The 23,807-nt window shown below is 33.0% G+C and overlaps 1 protein-coding gene and 1 pseudogene across 10 annotated transcripts in view; both read right to left on the bottom strand.

Annotated features, from left to right (window-relative positions):
• Positions 1 to 23,807, bottom strand: part of Dgkb (diacylglycerol kinase beta) — a 651,708-nt gene that overhangs the window by 66,030 nt on the left and 561,871 nt on the right. The gene's annotated exons all lie outside the window — the stretch shown is intronic.
• Positions 3,169 to 4,515, bottom strand: LOC101957349 (exosome complex component RRP43 pseudogene; annotated as a pseudogene).

Genomic DNA, 23,807 nt, shown 5'->3' with positions numbered 1-23,807 from the left:
TTTCTAAGTTAAAAGCTGTGAAAATTTTTTTAATTAATTATAGTAGGATAAATTATGATGTGTTCTGTCTCATGCAAAGCTAGTCAATTTTCACTGATAGAAAAATGTATTAATTGAATGCTAGAAAAAAATATATATAATAAACATTGATTCAAAAGTAAGCAAATGTGGTTTGCACATAAGTGAAATGCAAGGGAATTTTATTTTCTTTGCCAAAAGATGAAGCTATCTCATAGTGAGAGATGGCTGGTGAAGGAGGTGTGAAAAACAGTTGGTCTTTGGAAAGTTCATGCTTGTTGCATCCTCTTTTTCAGTGTCTTTACTTCCTTTGAACTCATACTTAACCTATACTAAATCTGAACCTAATATTATTAGGGGAAAATGAACATTTAACACAAAGTGCTTCAAAACAGGACAAACAGACTTCATATTCAATAGACTGCTGAGTTGTACAAGATGCCTTATCTTCATTCTCACACTTTTGAATACATACAATTCTAATTTATTCCATATGACTTTTTGTTAGTAAACATGACTTCACATAAATTGATGAAGACATTTTGCCTAAAATCATAATGTCAAAATAATATTTATTATGGCCTAGTCACTTTGTGTGTTTTTTTGGGGGAAAGTCATTTCAATGGGAATAGAGGAAGTTTTGCCTGGAAAAAAAATGACATTTATTTTCAAAAACACCTATGGTGAAATGCCATTATTTGAAGAGATACTATGTGTGTTAACTTTTTTTTTTTTTAAGAGAGAGTGAGAGAGGAGAGAGAGAGAGAGAGAGAGAGAGAGAGAGAGAGAGAGAGAGAGAGAGAGAGAGAGAGAGAGAGAGAGAGAGAGAGAGAGAGAGAGAGAGAGAGAGAGAGAGAGAGAATTTATTTATTTTTTTAGTTCTCAGCGGACACAACATCTTTGTTGGTATGTGGTGCTGAGGATCGAACCCGGGCCGCACGCATGCCAGGCGAGCGCGCTACCGCTTGAGCCACATCCCCAGCCCTGTGTCAACTTTTAAACTCAGAAATTCTCCACAAATTAAGAAAAAAGAGTGGAGATTAATGACATCAACATAAGAAAGACCAATAGCTAAACTGTTTCAAGTGTAAAGCCAGTATGACCAGAGAAATACTGCAACATGGATAACACTGCGACATTTTATTATAGCTCTACAGATTCATATTTAGAAATGTTAGCAAAAACTTTAGAAAAAATTTTCAAGGCCAATAGGTTATCCTTGCTGGTTTTACATCTTCTACTCTTTGATGTTTACTTTCCTCATTTCAGTTCCCATAAAGAACCATCCTTTTCTATTCTGGAGCCACCTCCATATCCGGTATTGCTTCTGTCTGGATCCCGCCTCCAACCCCCATTGTTTTTACTAAGCCCAAACACTCTAGCAAAGTCTTGCATTCTTTCCTGTGAGATGATATGTGTTCCCAACATCTAAGCCTAACACAAATACTTTCAGGGTAATTAAATAATTACTGTTATTTTTTGTCTATTGACAATTATGCTAAAACCTCCAGAAAGACAAGGGCTAAATCTTTGTTATTCAATGCTGTTTGACAGATTAGATTAAGTAAGGTTAGAATACACATTTTAAAGCTTTCCAGAGGATGGTATAGTATTTAACAGCATTTTATAAGAGAAAGTATTTGATAGATAATAACTTGTTAGCATTTTGAAAACAGATATTATAAGAAAATCATCAAAGGGTTATGCAGGAGGCTAATTGCCATCTCAGAAAATTAAGTGAAGTTTGTTAAGTATTTTTTGAACATATATTTTGTTCCAAATTAAGTAAATTTTGTTAAAAATACTTGTGGTGTTGTACATAATATATGCATATGATTACCCATGTACATGTATTTGTGTGGATGTGTATATAGTTTTTCTGTTTGGAATAGATGATAATTTTCTGCTATCCATAAAATAATTACATAAAACAAATTATTGTGTTCTATTTTCTGATTATCCCTTAAGATTCACTATAATGTGATTTTGATTACAGATGATCCCATTAACTGGTTTTTAAAAAGAGAAGGAAGAACCAAGTCTAGTTGATGTGCAGTTCTGACATTTACAAAGAAAAGAGAACATTGTGTTTGGGGTATATCAGTAACGTTATTCAATTATATCAGTCATTAAGTGTTCTTTAAATGTTTAACACCACCTAAGCCCCATCCTATGGGTTTAGAAAAGTTGATATGTTTCATTGAGTTATCCTGTTAGTCCTTATGAGAATTATTAGGAAGACTTTCATACCATTCAAATCTCCTGAGTGGTTGCATCCTGAACAATGCATATATTTTTCTGCTGGCTCACCTCAGTTTGCTCAGGATCCTTCTCTAAAATGCTGGGTTCCTCCTGCATTCTTTTGCCTCTTAAAAAATTCCCTTCCTGTATTTTATACAATCAAGATCTATCAGTAGAGCTGGGTGCAGTGGTGCATGCCTATATTCCCAGCTGCTAGGGAAGCTGAGGCAAGAGGATCTCAAGTTCAAAGCCGGCTTCAGCAACTTATCGAGGACCTAAACAATGAAGCCAAAATTAGACAGGCAGTCAATATAGACAGGTGAATTGAGTCAGGCTGGGTCAAGGAGGCCAATTTGAGTGAATCTGGGAAGTTGGAGACTGCACCCTGAGGGACTGAAATACGTTCAGGGACCTTTCTCCACCCTTATTATGATAACCTGCCCCTGCTTCAACCTGTTGCTAAGGTAACCTGTCCCAGGGATTGTCACTCCCTACAGGGAATTGGGAATCATGTCTCCTTCTTGCCCAGATCACTCCACCTTGGCCCCTCCAGCCCATCTGCTTCTCACCTTTTGACCATCCCGCCAAGCATCTCCTGGGCCTAGTTCAGTATGCAGGAAGGAGAAAGATAAAAGGGAAGAGAACAGGAGAGCAAATAAAGCCTAGGACATATAAAGAAAGTAGAATACCCTCACTTTTTGGGATACCAGGATATCAGCTGTAGTCAGTCCCCTTCTCCCTCCCGGGAGAAGTCTATGTTACCCCTATTTATTTATTTTTTCTTTACAGAGAATGTAGTTTGGTATTATTTTTAGATAAAATGTTTGTGCACAGTGCAACAAGTACAGTTTTTTTTTTTTAAGAGAGAGAAGAGAGAATTTTTTAAATATTTATTTTTCAGTTTTCGGTGGACACAACATCTTTATTTTTATTTTATGTGGTGCTGAGGATCGAACCCAGCACCCCATGTATGCCAGGCAAGTGCGTTACCTCTTGAGCCACATCCCCAGCCCAAACAAGTAAATATTTAAATCTGTTTGGAAAATGTGACTTTCTTTTTGGGTTTCATACTATTAATTACTTCTTCCATGATTTGTTTTACTTCTTTATGTCTTGTAACTGCATGGTTCATAGAGTCCTGAAATTTAGCTCCAGTGAGTCCACTTCCACCTGGTTTATGAAAACAACAGAGTTTGCCTTCCTCATCCATTATTATTGTCAAGTTTCCTATTGCCAGATGCTCCTCCTCTCCAGTACAGTCAACTATCAGCAAAGTGCCATCAAACATAGCAATGAAAGTTACCACAGGGTGAGTTCTAATATTCAAATAACCTTTCTTCTTTAAATTAACTTCTGCTAAAGCAGTTTTCTTCATTTATAGTAACCTCAGGCAACATTTTTTAAAGCCACTGACAAAGCAAATGTGCAGGCATCCAAAATGTTTCCATCGTAATCAAGGCAAATGAGATCACAGTATAGAAACCAAGGAAGCTTTCCTGAAGAAACGCAAAAGTCCTCTTTCTGAATTATCTGTGAATTTTCAGTGACATTTGCAATAAACTGGTTAGCTACTTGGGTCTCTTCTCCAGGAGGTCAAGACTAAAATCTTGATAAACACAGGGGTGGTAGATCTACATTAGGAACAATATCCTTTATTAGGGGCATCTGTTGGTGGTTTCGCAAATTCTGCTTTAACTCCATAAACTACTGTAGTATTTCCCAGCTTCACTAAAGCAGAACCATCCGTGGTACTAATTGGAACTATGTTGACAGTTGTGGTTCTGAATTTGCCAAATTCTCTTCCATTAGTATGACAGTTTTCTTTCAGAAATCTCCTGTAATACTCCATAGGTTCTACAGTTTTGAACCTGACCACCATCTTCCCACATGTGTGCCCACACCAGCCTATGTTACCCCTTTTTAAATAAACCCAGCTTCATATGCTTGCTTCAGAGTGCTTCTCTAATGTTGTACTTCAACATGTGAGGAAGCAGGACTTGTCACCAGTAACCAGCAGTATCAGCAACTTAGCTAGGCCCTAAGCAACTTAGTGGGACTCTGTCTCTAAATAAAATATATAAAGGGCAAAATGCTAATGGCAGTACTAGATATTCCCTTCCCTAGAATATATCAGTCTGGCCTTCTCAGGGACTCCACCTACCAGTGCACTTTATATGCAACCCTTCCCCTTCAGTGCTTTGATTGTCAGGAAACTGTGTCCTTTATAGGAAAATGAGCACTTAAAATTTCTTCCTCTTAAAGTGTAAGGCAAATTCAAGGGGGGAGTGAGTGTTAATCCTTTCAGAAGGCCAGATGTGGCTTCTTTTTTTTTTGTGAATTCAGAATGATTGACAGTGAGATCATGCATTTGCTTCAGGAAAAAATCCCATCCCGCCATATAGAGGGATCTAGATCCTGGAGACAAAAACAAGGAAATCATTAGATTAGACCAAATGCTTCCCCCCGATTTTTATTTTTCCATCTTAACTCACCCAAAATGGGGTATGCATTAAGATAGGACCAATTCAAACTCCTAATTTGGAAGGCAAAGAACCAATGATTAAAAATGCACAGTCCTGCTAGAAGTATTCAATTAGTTTAAAAAGTTATATTTAGTGAAAATTGTTTGGTTATTTTACTAGGTTAGTGTTTGATTGGCCTTGAAGCAATGAACAGGTATTTGTAAGACAAAAAAGTGTTCACTGAAATGGCAGCTTTCCCTAGAATAACTGGTATGCCTGCTATAAGGAAAAATTCCAGGCTCCAACCTATGAGTAAGAATTCTTTACAAGCCCTAATATGTCAGTATCCAAGCTCCAAATATTATAAGATCTAGACAACATCCAGAGTAACAGGAAGAATGTGATCGTCACTTTAAAATACCATTTTGTCTTTGCTAGACAAAAAATATTCAAGCTTGTTATCCATGCTTGTTAATTAGCCTTAATGGTTACAAAAAGGAAGAATCATTTCTCTAGGTGTCTTGACTAGAACTGAAAAAAGAGAGGGAAACACATGAAGAGCCCTCAAGAAAATTCAATCTTATGTATAAAAAAGGGCTTGCCTTAAGCTATGTTCAGGCAAAGAAAGAAGAAAAGGGACATAGAAAAGAAGTGGCAGGGAAATGACTTTTCAGACAATTCCCCACCCTAGTCTGGTCACCCATGACAAGTAGGGCTATCTGAAGCAACTTTGAGTGAAGAGCATTGTAAAAGTTTTCTCTTTTTCTTTGTACTTTATACATTAGCCAAGGGAGGATGTTCATATTTGCTATTTTGTAAAGCAAGATTTCATGCCGACGCCCTTTGTTCTTGCTCTGAAGTTGAATCCAGAATTTTCTTTTTGATATCAACAAGTCTGAGAGGGTGACATTGCAGAATATCTTCCCACTTCAGAGATCCGCATAAAAAAGAGATAACTTTTTTTCTTAAAGATCTTGGGACTGAATCCTTAGGATGGTCTGTAAAGCAGGAATATATCTGTATTCATTGAAGTGAATATTTTGTGTACCTCAAGAAATTGCCTAAGTATGATGATCAATCAACCAAGAATATTAAGCATAAGCTGTGTGTGTATGGGTGGAGGGTAATGGTAGTACCAGAGGGAAACTGTCTCTACAAGAAGAACCAACTATAGAGACAAAGGAACTGGAGAACTGGGAAAGCTGATGGGGAGAACATCTGCTCACAGTTCTCTGCCCTCCCCACCTTACACCAGGAAGTGGAAAAAAACTGGAAAATAAAGCACTCTCCATCCCCCACTCCATCACAAAAACACTCGGTAAAGCCCTGGCTAGAGTAAACTCTGAACCTCAGGGTGTGAAGGCTCCTATTTTGGGTTATGTGAAAGAACCCTAAAATGCTTGGAAGCCATCTTTATCTTCTTGGTGAGTAACAGCCCTGTGAGAGCTCAAAACCTTTGGTTATGTGCTCTTCTTGGGATGAAATGGTTCATTGGGAGAAAAAGCAAGGGAACTTTTGAAGGTTATTGACTTTTAACACAACTCTATTTTTTCAAAATAGTTAAAAAATTAAAAAAAATTCAAAGTAAAATACAAATACTATTCTCCAAAAGTACTTTTGAGATTTCTGAAAATGTAGGTAGATATTTATAGTTCTTAAACTGAACCTATCTTAGTAATAACATATTCCTGTCCTTTCTGAAAACATGGACAACAAAATGCTAAGTGAAATATTTGTTATAAACACATATATCCATGGGTTAAATACTCCAAATTCCAAATAATTTATTAAAAGTAAAAATAATATCTTAAAAAATTAACTTATGTGAATTGATTATTTTTGCAAACATGATTTTATAATCTGAATACAAATAATAAAAAAAACAGTTCAACATATTCTCATTTTATTTTACCATCCTATCTGGTTTTTACTAACACCTATGCCCACAGAAAGCAATTTTATATTGATGCCTTTCTATTGGCAACAGTAAAATCTCAAGGGACTTTTAAAAGGTGACAGAGGGGGTGTATTCCCAATCTTATATCATTGCAGTATTCACTTTCCTTTTCTGTTTCTGCCCCAACATTTCATAATTATATCATTTTACAAGAATTGTGTAATTTACATAACCACCTAAATTGTCATAATTGCTAGAAAGTGCTGAAAAAGCATACGGTAGGCATTTCAGATTCATTTCTGCTCTCTGTTTTAAACTCATTTGAAATGCCTTTTGCATAAAAATTCTTTTGGTCAACAAAAAAGTAAGTTGTGTTTGATTTTGCAGGAGCCCTTTTTGTTTCTTTTTAGGCTGATTTCTCCTTTTATTCCAGAAGCCTTTCCCAGGTATTCTACCTGAGTAAAGAGAGGGCACAAGGACCTGCTCTTGATTTTACACAAAAGAAAACAGAACAGAGAAGTTAACTGACTGGATTTGCATGCCACAGGTCATCTCTGCAATTTTTTTTTTTTTTTTTTTTTTTACTTGCATGGCTTGTTCATCCTCTCATACTCTTATCTACTGCATTTAGAAAGAGGAAAAAGGAAAAATCCAAGAATGAATGGTCTCTCAACAGTTTTCTCAGCATGCCATTTCCATTATAATTATCTTAACCATCTGTTTTGCTTGGAACAGGCAAAAGAATTTGATATTAAGAAACTAAACTGTCATTCTGTACAACAGAGAAGGGCTTTGGAAATTGGATCTTATTTCAGGATACATGAGTGAATATCAATTTGGTCAGAGGGTTCATCAGTAAAGAAGAAAGCCAATATTTGATCCTTATTCTTTGAAAATCAGTGGCTTATGTAATTTTATAAATAAAATTTTAAAACTAAAAGTCATTGCAGCAGATTGTATATGGTATTTGCTAAAGCTATAATCAGGAAATGTGAGCTAAAACACTACTAAACAGGTCAGGGTATTTGAAAATGGCAAGTAATTTTCTTTAATTCTGCCTTAACTTCTGTAAAAATTAATCTATCCTTGCATACTTAAAAGACAGTGTATTAATGTTGAGCTTCCTGAAGTTAGTTTGGCTGTTATGTGACACTATAAAATTCTGTGGCAACATAAGACATATGCATAAATAGCAAGCCACATTTCTGGAATACTTACCTTCTGCATGTATAAACATGCATGGACACATACACACTGCACACAGCACATACATATACACACATACAATTTATGCTACTAATAATTCAGAATTTGAAATGAATAATAAATGAACCAATTCACTTTTTAATTTTTTTGTCAAATATTAGTGTAAAATATGCATTTTAATTATGATTTTAAATAAAATTTAAAGACTGATATACTTATCATTCAGTTATAGGCTTTTTAAATTATAGATATTATGTAAGGATACCAATTGTACTTCAAAATCATTAAATAAATTAATTATAATTGTTACAATTTAACCAAACATCATAACAGGTAGTTAGTAACAGAAAAGGCAGATTATCACTTCCAAAATAAGGAGGGAAGGCAGAATAATTTTCTAAGGAAAATGAAAAGAATATTGAAATCAATTCAGGAAGAATAAAATGAATTATTATTTATTATTTTTTTCCAAAATTTGGAAAACAATAGCAAAGTTAAGAGAAATCAGAGATTCTTTTAATATGAACATCTTCCAATTATGAACATCTCCTCATCACACTAACACTCAAGAAGAACAAAAGAAAATAAATTAAACAACGTATATTTTTTATAAAGACAGTTTTGTGTATTCAATGAGAAACAAATTGAAAAACAATTTATACTGCAGATAGACATGACATAGTCCTATCTGTAATTATAGTCAAATGATTTTAGAAATGGTGGGAAATCTTCATTGAAAAATAAAACAGAATTTATATTTCCTAAAATTTAAGCAAATATAACTTTCTACATTGTGAATTATATACCAGGAAAAAATATACATTACAAATTACAAATTTCTCTTTCATGGGACAGTTATCAAAAAACTTTTAAATCAACAATTTTACATGTGTAAGCCAATTCAATCCTTATCTCCTGGTAAACCAAAAAAAAAAAAATCAAACTTTTGAAATAAAATGGAAAAAATATAAAATGAAAATAAGTACATATATCCCTAGACATCTTCAGAATTCAAAATAAGGTGTTTTTATTTTTTTCTCATGGTCACTTCTCAGTTTTCTTTTCCTAAGTGATATTTATCTTTTATTTTTTTAGTTTCTTGGCAAAGTGGTAGACCAATATATCAACCTGGCATACACATCCTAGTAATCAGTTTGGAGTACAGAGAAACCTATTTCTGAGATTGCTCACATTCAATCCCTTCTCATGAATAAGATTCATGTTTGATGACACAGGTAAAATCCCACAATCCAACATGATACTTGCCTAACACATTTCTACAAAAATAATTCATGATGTCTTTTTACTCTGTTGAAAAAATATAGAGAGAAGTATTTATATGCATATTATTTTTATATTTCCATAAAATGAAACTGAATCCTTTATTGAAATAAGCACCATTGATGTTATATTCTCACTTGTAGAACTAACAGATGGGTACAGGAGCATCCAAATCCCTTTATTAACTTTGTATTGATGCAGTCTTGCACTTTATGAAGTTGGATTCATCACATCATGGTGGAATTTAAAGAATTTTCCCCTTCTCAATTCTTTTCCATTATAACTTTTTATTTTATCCTAAAGATTTTCAGTTATCGCATCTATATCTTCTGTTATTAAGCTTAAAAATACTATAGTAATTAGAATAGTCTAAATTCAGGAATAAATTTAACATTTCTTGAACAATTATACTAATCAAAGATTTTGTGGGGCTTGGATTATAGCTCAGTGACACAGTGACTGCCTTGCACACGTGAGGCACTGGGTTCGATTCTCAGCACTGCATACAAATGAATATATAAAAATAAATAAATAAAGGTATATTACTAACTAAAAAATAAAAATAAAAAATCTTGTAAGACATGAAAAGAAGAAAATCCATTAAAGTGTACAGAATAGGTACTCAGTAAATTATAGCTATTATTATTCTAAGTCAGAATTATGTACATTTATGAAAAAATAAAATGAACTCACTTAATAAACTAGGTAAGTTTAGTAGGAACAAATATTAAGGCAGCAGTTGGGTACTACTCAAAGGCATTAGTTGACATGCTACATATTACATCTGAGTGTACTTGATACTTAGTTTTGGTAACTAATTTAAAAGTTCAGTTAATTTTTAGATGCTTGTTGAAATACCATAGAAATGTAACCTAAGAAAATTATCAGGCTTGTCTCAAATTTAAGTTTAAAGTTTAAAAAAAAAGGATTTTACTTATGAAAAAGAGATACAGACATCTACAGCAAAGATTATATTACAGTGAAGAAGGATTTTGTTTTGTCAGCAATAGCATGTTTTCCAAGGGAGATAGATGAATGCCCACTCCCAATGCCTAACTTTGTAACTGCTTTTGCTGTTTGTTTCCTCTCATTCATTTTGCATCCGTGTTAGGCTTGCATCTGTTTATGTACTTGTCTATTATTCATCTACAGGATAACTGCTCAGCAGTCATTACTTCCTTTCATATCTTTTCTGCATCTTTTGTTTCCATGGGTTGTTTTGGCAATAAAACCAAGAAACGGGTACAAAGCTTATAAAAAAGTGCAGTTGGAACATCATGTTTTTACAGCTCTAAGATCATTATTGCTTATTTCAAAAAGTTTTAAAAAATGTTAAAATGTATTCAGCAAAGTTTAAAGCTCATAGGTATGATAGATTTGAAAATTTGAGTGAATGGAATTTAAAAAGTGTTTTCTGGAATGGCTCACTACTGTTTGATCTTTAGATGGCAGCCTGCCTTGTGCAATTTTCTGTTTACTGTACATTTTAATATCAAAATCTCAAGCAATGCAGTCATAGTAATTTCTTACATTTATATAGCACTTCATAATTTTATTATGTGTTTACCCATTCATTATGCCCGTTAATCTTTCTAGATAGATAATTAGCATCTTCATTTTAAGGACAAAAAAAGAGAAAGAGTATCTATGTTAAATGATATGCAGAGGTCAAAAGGTCAATGAATCTCCCAGCCTAGACTAGAATCTACATTTACTTAATCCTGGTATGGGCCAGAAAAAGCCTCACAATATAAAGTTGTGCCAGGCTTCCTGAAGGTCAAGGGATGAAATATGATTTTTTTTGTCACAGGGGGGGGGGAGTCATAGATAATGTAAGAATGGCTTTATGTGTGATCCTAAATCATTATAATGTCCTCTTACCCAATAAAAATCTATTGATAATTAAATTTCATTAACTCAGGACACAAAAACTTTACTTTCTATGCCAAGGGACCCTTTGATTCTATGAGGTCTTCCCATATACTCCAGATTGTCTAAATTATTTCTCTTTTGGTTGGGGGGATACTTAAGGATTGAATAACCCAGAGGTGCTCTAACACTGAGCCACATCCTCAGCCCTTTTTAGTTTGTTTGTTTGTTTGTTTTGAGACAGATTCTCCTTAAGTTGTTTAGGGTCTCATAAATTGCAGTAGAGGCTGGCCTTGAACTTGGAATTCTCCTGTCTTAGCTTCCAGAGCTGCTGGGATTACAGGCATGGGCCATTATACACAGGTACATTTTGTTATTTATTAAGTACCTGATTCATGCTAGGGTGGGCCCAAGGTATATTAATTTATTTTCAACAGGTAAGTTGAAGATACAAAAAATCAAGTTTGAAGAATCAAAACCAAGACATCAGTACAAGCTCTTGCATTCTGACTATGCTATGTGTTTGTGAAGCTTTTATATATTTACATAAGATTATTTGTAGAGTATCAAGAATAATTTTTCTTTATCAGACCTTTTTAATTTGTTCATTAAGCTTTTGCAGCTATGAAAAATGTACAGAATTATCCAAAGGCAGTTACAATGCTCTTCCTTCAAATGCAAGGTCCACTAGTCAAAAACTATGAAACTCCTTAAAAATTGACAGGCATAATAAAAGAAAGAAAATTATAATAAAGTCCTTATTTACTGTTTAGACTTGGTTGAGTTTAAAATGTTGAAAATATCATTCAGAACTGGTTCTGACTAGGGCATGTATTTCTATCCAAATGATACAAAATTCTTGTTTTGGGAAATCTAAAGGATGTCTCATATTTAGAGCATCACTAGTTCTTTCATTAAATGCCAAATAACTCCAGGGAACCATAGGTGATTTTCTAAATAGTGCTGAGCAGGTTAATTGGGGACAAAAGTAACCCTCAGCTAGCCTGACTATTATGGGATTGAAACCCAGTAAGTAAAGGGATGGAGATGAGAGATTGGAGTGTAAAGATGAAATGATAATTCTACAGAGATTTAACTGTCTTACCATATTCCTGATTTTATAACCTAGCTGAGAAAGATTTTAGGTGTTATTGTTGACATGAGATATAATTGGAAAATAATTTGATACTGTTACCTTAATGGCCACTATATATAAAATTTTGATTAAACATCAATGGGAAAGAAAAAGGGGAGGGACTGTGTAATAAAACAGTTGAGGTATACATAGTTCTATATTTTCCCTTACCAATTACATATTACCATATGTTCTTATTAAGCACAAATTACTGCCCAATAACTTTCATTATTTTCTCTCCAAACACTGGGTCCCCTTCCATCAAAAACAAAACAAAACAAAAAACAAACCCAACCAACAAACCAAACAAACAAAAAGCAACAATTTACTAACCTTTTAATGCCTAGGTTCCATATAAAATAAATTTTCAATGAGAACTATGTCATGCTTGTGAAAAATCATAGAGTTTTAACAATTCATTTGATTTCTACCCCCAAACAACCAAGAAGTGTCAATTTTTAAACACAACCACAATTATTTTTAAAGTTATCTTTGGAGTGCATATACTGTCATTAAGTGATAAATAACAACATGTCTTTATTTTAGACTATGTGTTTCAGGATTCTCCTAAGAAGCCTCAGTGCATACTTTTTTATTCATTATCAGAGCTGTCATTGTTGCTAACTACCATGAAAAAATAAACTACCCCCCTCTTTTAAGCTCTTAAATAAAAAATGCCAGAAATTGCCCCCTTACTTCTATTCCCTCCTGGAAAGAAAACCATTCAGTGAAAAGGCTTAACTTCTGCCATTTGGGACTCCTATTTACTTACAGAAATAAAGAGAGAAAAAGCAAGTTGCTAGAACATGTACTATTCTGCTCTGACATCTTGCTCTTTATTGTTATCTTTCAGTCACCAAGTAATTATCTCTAAGTGACAGTGAATGGTTGGAAAGATTAATAGAAACTGCTTATGGCTTAAAATAATAAGCCTTCGAGGTCTGTGAAAAATTTTAAATGTGCCTCTTAGTGAATTTGTAGAACCTGGGAGTTAATCACTTCACAAACCCATGTGAGAGGTCCCTCTGTCTTTTTCAAGTAGCTGTGGTCATTGACATGGTCTACTGCCCATTCAGCTCTGTCCTCATGTTTGACTTTCACTCATAAATGCTTATTAGTGCTTAAAAACCAAGAAATGGCCTAGATGTGACTTAATTTGTGTTCTAAGCTAGACTGACCCTTTCAGGGCACTAATTAAATATATGGAGCTTTCTTCTAACCCATCCCCACAGTCATCTAATAAAAGTAAGTATTCATTATCATCATTGTTATAAATGATAATATTAAATTATATATACACTATGTATAAAACAAAAGTTCACGATATAAAAATAATTAGCAGTCCAATCTTCATTTAGTAGTGAAAACATAATTTCTCCTATGTAAGGCTGTAAACCTTAGCTATCCATGTGAAGACTTTGTAAATAATTATTCTACACAAATACTAGTACTTTATAATTAAATATGCAAAAGTTCCTAAATTCAAATTATATAGCTTAGTATGAAAAATTACATGTAAGTAATACTGTACAGACCTTATGCATGTCATAAAATTATCCTAAAATTAAGCTGTTAGGAATAAGAAATTAGAAAATAGGAAATATTGCAAATTATAAGTCATATTTTTATTTAAGTGAATGTGAAAATGTTTTGCTATAACTAGTGGCCTTTTACTTAAAAATAGGAAAATAATTAAAATCAACAAATAGTAAAGTTTATCTGCCTGAACTCCAGGAACTTATAAATATTCTAGAAGAACATATATAGACATGACAACAGAAAGAGGGAGAAAATTAGAGATACAATATGTAAAATGCAGGGAAAAATATTTAGAAAAATGAACAGTTTTACAAACATTCAAAAGGACTAAAAATCAATGATTAAATAGTAAAGAAAATACCTTGCTGTAAATTGTTTTTAGAAGCAATAGATATAATAAATGACCTGTAATAGGGAAGTAATTCGACATATCTATATAAAAGGACCAAATGAACATTCTTCAGTCCATATTTATTAGGCAGATGATACCTGATGAATGGGAAAACCTTAGCTGATTTCATTTGATTGCCTTAGTCCCTGACCTGCCTGCAGGCTGACAGTTCTCTTCACAAAGACCAGTCACCAGTGGTTACCAGTCTTGATCTCCTCCAGTGTAGAATGAGTTTCCTTTGAATTACTGGTGCAGGGTGTGTATTAGGATGGATAAATCAGCCAAACAGAAAGGCCTAACAGGGCAAAGAAGCAGTAGGGCACCTGTCCTTATATTGTCCTGAAAGTGACCTCAAGTATGACTTTCTGCAAGGTAAGAGGTAATTCTGTCTCTACTTTGGCTAAGCTTATATCACTCACAGTAAAGGTCACAAATCCTGACAGATTTTCTGTACTTAAGAATCAGATTACTGTTTGTCTGAGAAGGAGCAGAGAGCTGTGAGACCTGCTTCTCTTAGGAATCTAGGTCAGAATTCATCCAGTAATGCCACCCAGGCCCTTCAAAGCAATATCATACATTGTGGAAATACTTTGAGCAAATCCTGACGGTTGTTCATAAATTATATTACAACCTGAAGGGAGAAAAAGTTATTCTGTGCCTTTTTTGACTCCAGCTTTTCATAAAGTAAGTCATAAAATAATTAAGATGACCTCAGAGCAAGGTCATATATAGTTCTTGAATTCAACTATACCCTTCATAACCTCCAAGTCAATAATAATAATAACTGAAGATGTTAGTGCTTCTAGATTCAATAGAAGTGTCATCAGCAGTTAACACACAAAAGCCACATCCAAATATATGAAAGATTTTTTTAAAAGCTTATGAAGCCTTTTGTGTATCTCTGAAATGCCATAGATTTTGGGAATTTGGACTTTATGCAAATAACAAGCATAGGCATATTTATTAACTGGGTGACAATACCTGAAAATTGGAGATAAAAAAGAATATGATGGGGAGAATAATCTTTTTTTAAAAAATCAGATTCAAACATTAAGTGTAAATAAATGAAAAACTGAACAAATGCAAAAAGACTATTTTTAGGTGATTTTACTTTTCTTTAACAGAGAGGTAGGAAGAATGGAAAAGGAGAGGCTTACATACAATTATACATATTGCTCTGAATTTATATAAATATTATCAAAGTTATGTCCATGCTTACTAAAGTGCAGGGAACTTTACAAAGAACTTTCGCAGTTGCAATTTCAAAGTGTGGAAGGTGAAGGTATTGGAAATTAAACTGAACATCCCATTTCCTTCAAGGGGGAGGCAAGTCTAAGGAGAAAAACAGGTGAAACAAGTGACTGAAACTGTTGGTTAGAAGCAAGTAATACAGATACTTTAAAATTCCTAGAACCAGATGGATGCAGTGATATTAGCTTTTAATAATGAATAACTGACTCAAATATATTGACTATCTTTAAAAGTCAAGGTCATATGCTGCATCCACCAAAAACACTATTTGAAATGGGGAAAACATACTTTTAGGCTCTGGCATGTCATTTCACTTTCCAAAACAAATATATTCAAGAATGTCTTTAGAAGCATTAGTGTAGCAAAACACATTGCTTTTCAAATATTTCTTTCTGAAGTAAGAAATTCCAGATGAATTATTTCCTTGGTACACTGCATCTGTTAAATACAAATCTCTCTTCTTAATATTAACACTATTCACATAATAAGTCTAAGAACTCAATTTTCTTTAACTTCTTCCTCCCATAAGTGCACAATTTGTCAAATTTTGATTCAAAATAACACATTTTGCCCTACCGTGATGGACACTTGTAGTCCTAGCTAGTGAGGAGGCTGAGGCAGTAGGGTCATGAGCTCAAGGCCAGCCAGACAAACATAGCAAGACCCATTCTCTAAATAAATAGATACAACAACAAAACCAACTAACCAAAAGAAAACAACAATAATGTTGTCCTTTCTGTTTCCACATCCATTGTTATAATTTGAGAAACTAAACTGGGATTGCTAATAACTGTTTTCTAGTGTCATTTGACATTGGTCAAAACATCTAATCTTACTAAAAGAAAGGTCAAAACCTTTAAATTTACATCTCTATTATCAATATTGTCCTTCTCTATATAAATAAAGTGCTATGGGACATTATTAAAGAGAAAGAGAAGGAGTCAGAGAGTGAGGATGAGCTCAGTCTTCTAGGTACTCATTATCATAAACTCTGGCCAAGAGGTGGGGGGCCTGTCTCCAAGTGCCCTTCAGCATTTAAATATTGTGGTTTTTTTGCAAAGACCAATGATATAATAATAAGAATGCATTAAGCTATTTTCACTAAAAGACAAACTTACAAAAATTACAATAAGTTTCCCTATATTTATTACCTTTGTGAAGCAAATGTGTTGACCAGATTGAAGTGAAAATGAAATTATTTAAAAACCATTTCAAGTTGTAAATAAGAATTAACATTTTAATTATAAATTGGCATTCTGAATATAAAGAAGCCTTATTAAAGGACATTGCTTAACTGTCTTATCTGTAATGCTTAAGCTTCAATCAGTCCAGGAATCTACTACTGTTCAAATGAATTTTCTGTGTCAGTATAAAATAAAGTGTGTATATAAAGGTCAGTATTTATTGAATGGTGATTAATTGCAAAATGTAATTTTAAGTATTTCACATTTAATCTTTACAATATTCCTATATATTATATATGTCTTTAAATTAATGCTATTATACAGTTGAGGGTACTAAGGGACAGAATTGCTAAGTACCTTGCCATTATTGCCCAGCTGGTCAGCAGAGGAGACAACAAGTCAAGAGGACATAATCTATACCTGTAAACCTACATTCCCACTTACTGTGGCAAACTGCTTATTAGGTTTTGTTGAAAATATCTATACCCATCTTTTGGGCTGAGAATGGAATGTAATTCAGTATAAAACTGAAACAAATATAAAACACACTCAATAGGGTTGGAACTCTTGCTTAATGCCTTTGTTTTTATTTTCTGGCTTATGAATAGGGACTGGAAGTAAATTCTATCAAAGGTGACTTGGAATTGTCCTCTGAGTTGTGTCTGCCCTCCCCACCGGTTTTATGGAGGTACAATTGGAAAACAAAAATTCTATGTATTTAAGATGTGTAACATGGTGTTTTGCTATACATATGAATTGTTAAACGATTACCATACTCAAGATAAGTAGATTACTTTTTATATGTGTGTAGTAAAAACAATAAATACCCACTCTCAGAAAATTTCAAATATATAATGCACTATTATTAACTTGGTTCTGTGCATTGTTAATTATACTGCAATCCATACTGTGCATTAGACTTCAGAACTTACTCATTGTGCATAAATGAATCTTTGTATCCTTTGACCAACATCCTCCTATATGCCCTAGCCCCTCACCATTGCAACAACTTTTCTACTTTCCAATTTTAGAAATTTTATGTTTTTACATTCTACATTATAAGTCCCTCAGTATTTGATTCTCTGTTCCTGGCTTAGTCAGTTAGCATAATGTTTGCTAAGTACATCAATGTTGTTTCAAAAAGTAGTATTTCCTTATTTTTAAAGGCTGAATAATATTCCTGTGTGTGTATGTATGCATGTGGTTTTGTTTTTCTTGCTCAAGGATGCTTTGGTTATTTTTAAAAATTGTTCCAGACATATTTTAATATTATTTTTTCCATTTTGGTACAATATGTCATTGGAGTTTTGATAAGGATTGCATTGAATTTGTAGATTGTTTTGAGTAACATGGATACTTCAGTACTTACTAATTCTTCCAATTCACAAACATGGGTATCTTTCTATTTATTCATACCTTCCTCAATTTCTTTCTGCTTCATAGATTTCAGTATGCATATCTTTCATCTCATTGGTTAATTTTCCCCTAAGAATTTTGTTTATTGACTTTAAGTGGGATTGTTAATTTCTTTTTCAGAGAGTTCCTTGTTTGTGTATAGAAATGCAACATCCATCAACATCCATCATATATATATGATTGAACTCAGAGACCCTTAACCACTGAGCCATATCCCTTGTATCCCTTGTATGCTTGGCTAAGTCTTCTTCCCCACAGTGAATTGTGTCTCTCCCCATGTGCTGCAAGGGCTTGGAGGAGGGTGGATGAAGGTAGTGTAAAATATCCTTTCTATCCTCTCTGATATCTACATTCTTATTTCTTCTATTCCACTCTATCATCTTTTTGTTTGTTTGTTTGCTCCTATCAATGTACTTTTGCATGTAGATAGTTGTTGAAATTGATTTTTTTGTAAAGAGATGTATGCTATAAAGGACTACTCTGCCATCCTGCTGATGTCACTCAAAGATCCCCTGACATGTGTTTGTGTCCTCCTCTATATCTTCAACTCTCTGGCCCCAGATTATATGTATTCCATTGTCTAATATTTCCTAGAGGGATCCACTGCCTCATCTTAATGACAATTGAAAACAGCTACAGTGTCCTATTTTTTTTATCCTTAATGCTTCTATGTCAGAAATCTCTCTGGCATCTATGGTCCCCCCATCCCCAACACATACTGAAAGATTAGATTTTTCAATATTCTGATGATAATGATGAAATTTTAAAATATTCTCACTTAACTTGGCTTAAAATATTTTCTGTATGGAGGCGAAAATTAAAGTGACTTTCTTAGCATTTTTTATTCTCTCAGAAATATGTATATATTCTGTGAATGCAATTCAGCCTGACCATACTAATGATTCAACAACTCTCATTCTCCTTTCCTTCTTTCCTTGCCATTTGCCTTCCCTTTCAAAATGCACACCAAAAAATATCCACTTGGGTCAGTTAGCCACCTTTTGAAATAGAACTCATTGGGCAGTTTTCTTGTGTTAGGCTGCATCTATGGACATTGGTCTCCCAAATACATAGTGTAAATATTTATTCCTTTGGTTGAAGTACTAATGATTGCCAGTATCAGTTATGAAGAGGAGGGGTTTACTATATGCAATAGATAAAACCTGGTGAGCCAGTGGTAACAAGAAACTTTCCTGAAATTATGTAATAAGGAAAGGAAAAAGGATTTGGGTTGAAGGCATTATGCCTGTCTTATATTCTCATGCTGCATTCCAAAATAGATTTCAGATTCAACTTGAGAGGTTTTCTCCACATTTACAACTGAATCTTGTTAAACATATTCATATGTTTATGAGGATGTGAGAAGATTTAAGAGGCTGATGAATCATTGGACATGATAACTCTATTACTCTGAAATTGACATCACATGATAGACCATGAAGATTAATTTTACTATGGAGGATTAGTGGTATAAGAAAGGACCACAGGATGAACTATCTGGTTTGCATTTGAGTTTCAACACAGGTATACAGTAGATAACATGTTAGATTACTTGACAATTCTGAATCTCATGCAGTTTATTCATATATGTATTCATTAGTAAAATAATCATACTTCTAGTTTAAAATCTATAATATTAGAAAAGTTTGTTTTATCAGCATTATACACAGAGAAATCTATGTATTTCAATTATTGTTTCAAACTACTTCTAAATATTTAGAAATTTTTCTAAATATCCAAATGAGTTTCTTTCTTTGTTTACCCTGTTTTTCCTCTAGAGCAATCACTACAGTGTATGACTAAGTTTCTTGTAAAAGAAAGAAAAATGAAAAATAGAACCCAACTGAGATTTTTCCTTTCTTTACTTCATCCTACCCCATATCTCATAAAAATACTATGAATATTCAAAAATACTGATGATTTCCCTTGAGTGAACAATGTAATGTAAACAACTGGATTTTTTCTTTTATATTTAGCAAGGCAGCCAAAAGAAGTTGAAGGAAGTCCCACATTTGATTTTCTATATATTAATAATATTAAAAATACAAAAATTTTTCAGGAAAAGAATGAGTTATGAAAGGAAAGATGATTATGAAAAAAGGTATATGTGAAATATATATAATATAATAAGGGTTGAACATGGTATCAAAGCAATTAAATTTGGCTTCGCTTAACATTGTTCTCTATTGTCTGGCTAAGAATTATTTGTAATCAAAAAACTTGAAGAATCCTACTCAAAGACAGATGTAAACTTTCAAACAAAAATAAAATATTCCCATTTTGAGTCTTGGAAAAAATAAAATAATTTAATTAGATGTGTTTTAATGATTAAAATATTTTAATATTAATCACCCTCCTATTGCTCCTAACCATAATGCAATCAGCAGAGTCAACAAGTGTATGCTCTTACCATGGTAAAGACCCAAGACATAGAATTCAACAATTACTAATAGGGCATTATGTAAAATTGTGGATGTATAACCGATGTGATTCTGCAATCTGCATTTGGGGTAAAATTGGGAGTTCATATCTGCATTTGGGGTAAAATTGGGAGTTCAAACCCACTTCAGTCTAATGTATGAAATATGATATGTCAAGAGCTTTGTAATGTTGTGAACAACCAATAAAAAAATAAAAAATTAAAAAAAAAGAAAAAAAAAGACATAGAATTCAATTAAAGATATTTCATTCTACTCAAAGCCTTGGCCCCTAATTAAGAAGAAAGAATTCTTATAATCTCTTTAGAGAACTGTAAAACAGTAAGTATATCCAGAGATTACTTGGTAACCCTTATACTATTGTAAAGGTAAGAGAGAAAAATCAGTGTTACAATGATGTCCTTACCCTTGCCCTTTAACACACGCAAAACAATACAATGTACTCCTACTTCTAGCTTCTTAATATTGACCTCTGATGTCCTACTAAGTGTGAGACTTAAGGCACATATTTCAGTCCCTATTTTCTTGAACTGATTCTGAGGCTTCTGGAACAGCTCTGTGTGCCTGAATTTTTTATTTCCTTATGACAATGTTCTCTTGGCTTTATCTCATTTTTTATTGATCATTTCTTTTAACTCTTGATAGTTTTGTCCATTTCATTCAGCTCTTAAAAATCTAGTTTGCTTGTATATTTATTTATCTACTTAATATTTATTGTCTACTAAATCTACATTTACTCATTTTCTCTTTAGATACAATTTGCATTTATTTTCCAATTTTCCGTTTTTGTTTTTTTTGTACCAAGGATTGAACCAGAGTTCACTTAAACACTGAGGCACATTCTCAGCTCTTTTTAATTTTTTTTTAAAGTTAGGTTTTTGTTAAGTTGTTAAGTTTGCTAAATTGCTGAGGCTAGTTTTTAACTTGCTGTCCTCCTGACTCCACCTTCCAAGCTACTAATGATTACAGATGTAGGCCACCATACGCAGCCATTTTCCTAACTTCTTGAGTTGATTTCTTAGCCTATTAATTTTTATTTCTCTTTCTTAGTACTTCTACTTTTCAAGTACTTTCTTCTTTGCTGAAACTCATTTGCTATAAGTTATATATTTCTTCTTTCTTATTATATAATTTTGCCTCTAACTACTATTTGAGATACCGCCCTTGAATCTATAGTATTTTATATTTAATTTCATTTTACTATTTCCTCAATTTCATTTTTATGCTTTAAAATTTCCAAAACATATGGATATTTGAAATACTTCTAAATATGAAAAATGAAATGATCTGTTCTGTGTATTTTAAAAGATTACTCTGGCTGTTAACAGTGGATAAAATATAACCAGAGTAGATGCTGAGAGACAAATTATACATTACTGCATAGATGAAGAAGAAATGTAGGAAAGCAATATACAGATTAAAAATATACACTGAAGTTAACAATGGACAAGGCAAATGACAGGTAGCATCATTCAGATCAACATCAATAAAAATGTGAGATGACCAAAAATCAGGATTAAATACTTTCTCCCTTGCTTTTCTACATGTATCTCTTCTCATTAAATAAGAAAAATTCATATTAAGCTTGATTGCTATCTGAACTCTTAACTAAATGCATGGTTCCTACCTCCAACAAAAAGATCTAATATTTTTATTAACTTGGAAAACAGACTCTAAAATGGAGTCAAAACAAAAGAAAGGCATTTCTTGTAAGTGTCTCTGGATAGGAAAGCCAAATGAACCAATGCACTATGATGAGTAAAAGTTGACTTACTTGATAGAGAATTCCTTATGTGAAAAGCTTAGTATGAACACTGTTCAACATTCACATTTTTGGTAAACCAGAAATATATTCTATGTAATTTATTCAATGGACATAGTTTCACAATTTTTAATAGACAACCAGCATAAGGAGACTTGGTATATTAAGGGCAGGTAGAAGCATGCTTGAAAAAGGAACTTTGGATAAGAAGAATACAGATTGTTTTTGTTGGTGCATTATGTTTTTTTTCCTTTTCACTAAGAACCAGTAGTTAATCTTGATTAAATACATTTTAGATTTATTGACTGGAGGAGTAATTAAAGATACATTTTCCAAGACTATAGATAAAATGTGCAGATAGCTGAAATCAGGGTAAAGTACAACAGGACATTCTTTTCTACTTTGTCTTATAGCCTTCTTACATAATCCAAGAACATTAATCAGTTCAAATTTGCCTGAATGGAAGAGAACAAAAATTGCTAGAGGGTGAAAGGGATGGGAGGGGACAAACTCAGAGAAGGCAAATGCAGCTGTAGCTCTCCAATAGCAACAAGTGTTATGGAAATACACATAAGCACAATTGAGTCTATGTACAGCAGGGACTCGGTCTTTGGTATGAAAAAGAACACACTTTTCACAGTTGATTTAATTTTCCCATGTTATACAATGGAGTAGTGAACATATAAAGGAAGAAGAAAGAATTCATAGCCTTAAGGTAAGTGTGTTGTCTCAACTAATCCACACACCAAAAAAAAAAATACAACAAAACAAAAAGCAACAACAACACAACAGAAACATATAATTACTCCTAGGAAAACTGACAATTTTAAAATTATTACTGGGAGGCATTTATTTTCAACTGAGAAAATTTTGATTCTTAAAGCCTAATTTAAATCCTGCTCTAATTTGTAATGTAGTATTTGGATTCATGACTCCATGAAATTTGCTCATCATGATCAAAGATACTATCTTTAAGCATAACTTTTTTTTTTTTAACTCTGTAAAATTCTCTTCTGAACATAGCTTTAAAAACCCCTTGGGCATCTATCTCTTTCCTCCCAGGAACAGAATATAAATTCACAAATGGACATTGTATCCTACCAATGAATTTTTTCGTAGAAAGGAAAAAATTAAATACAAACTGAAAGTGGAAAGTGAAATTATATATAGTGATTATTGACCTATAAAGGCTTATTTTATAAACTTATCAAGAAGGATTATTTAAAAACCCAATACTGTCACAATAACCAGGGCTGTTGAGTAAATCCTAATTAAATCTTCTTCATTTATTCAAAATATAGTAAAATTTTATCAGTGAAGCTCATGTATTTAAATGTTCTTTGTCACTGCAGCTACCTTATAAATATAGAACATGTGAGATACTCAGTATATAGCTATGAGAGTCTCTTCTCAGGAAAAAATAGGAATTTCTGATATTGTCATTGAGGCACTAAAATTACAGAAACGTTTGATTGTTTCTGTCCATTCCTCCATCTTTGATCTAATATTAAATGGTATTTCTTATTTTCATAAGCATCTTATTATGTAAAATAAACATATTTCAAATTGTTGAGCACTTTTTATCTTTTAAGTTTGCAATTATGCATGTTCTGACTTTGAAACATTATTGCAAATTAAAAACAGATTTAAAACACACACATCTTTACACACACACATACGCACACACACACCCTTGAATTTGCTTAGGAAAGAAATC

The sequence above is a fragment of the Ictidomys tridecemlineatus genome, chromosome 2, assembly GCF_052094955.1.
Source record: "Ictidomys tridecemlineatus isolate mIctTri1 chromosome 2, mIctTri1.hap1, whole genome shotgun sequence".
Taxonomy (NCBI): Eukaryota; Metazoa; Chordata; class Mammalia; order Rodentia; family Sciuridae; genus Ictidomys; species Ictidomys tridecemlineatus.
Note: the sequence above shows the minus strand (reverse complement) of the source record. Positions and strands in the feature narration are given on the sequence as shown.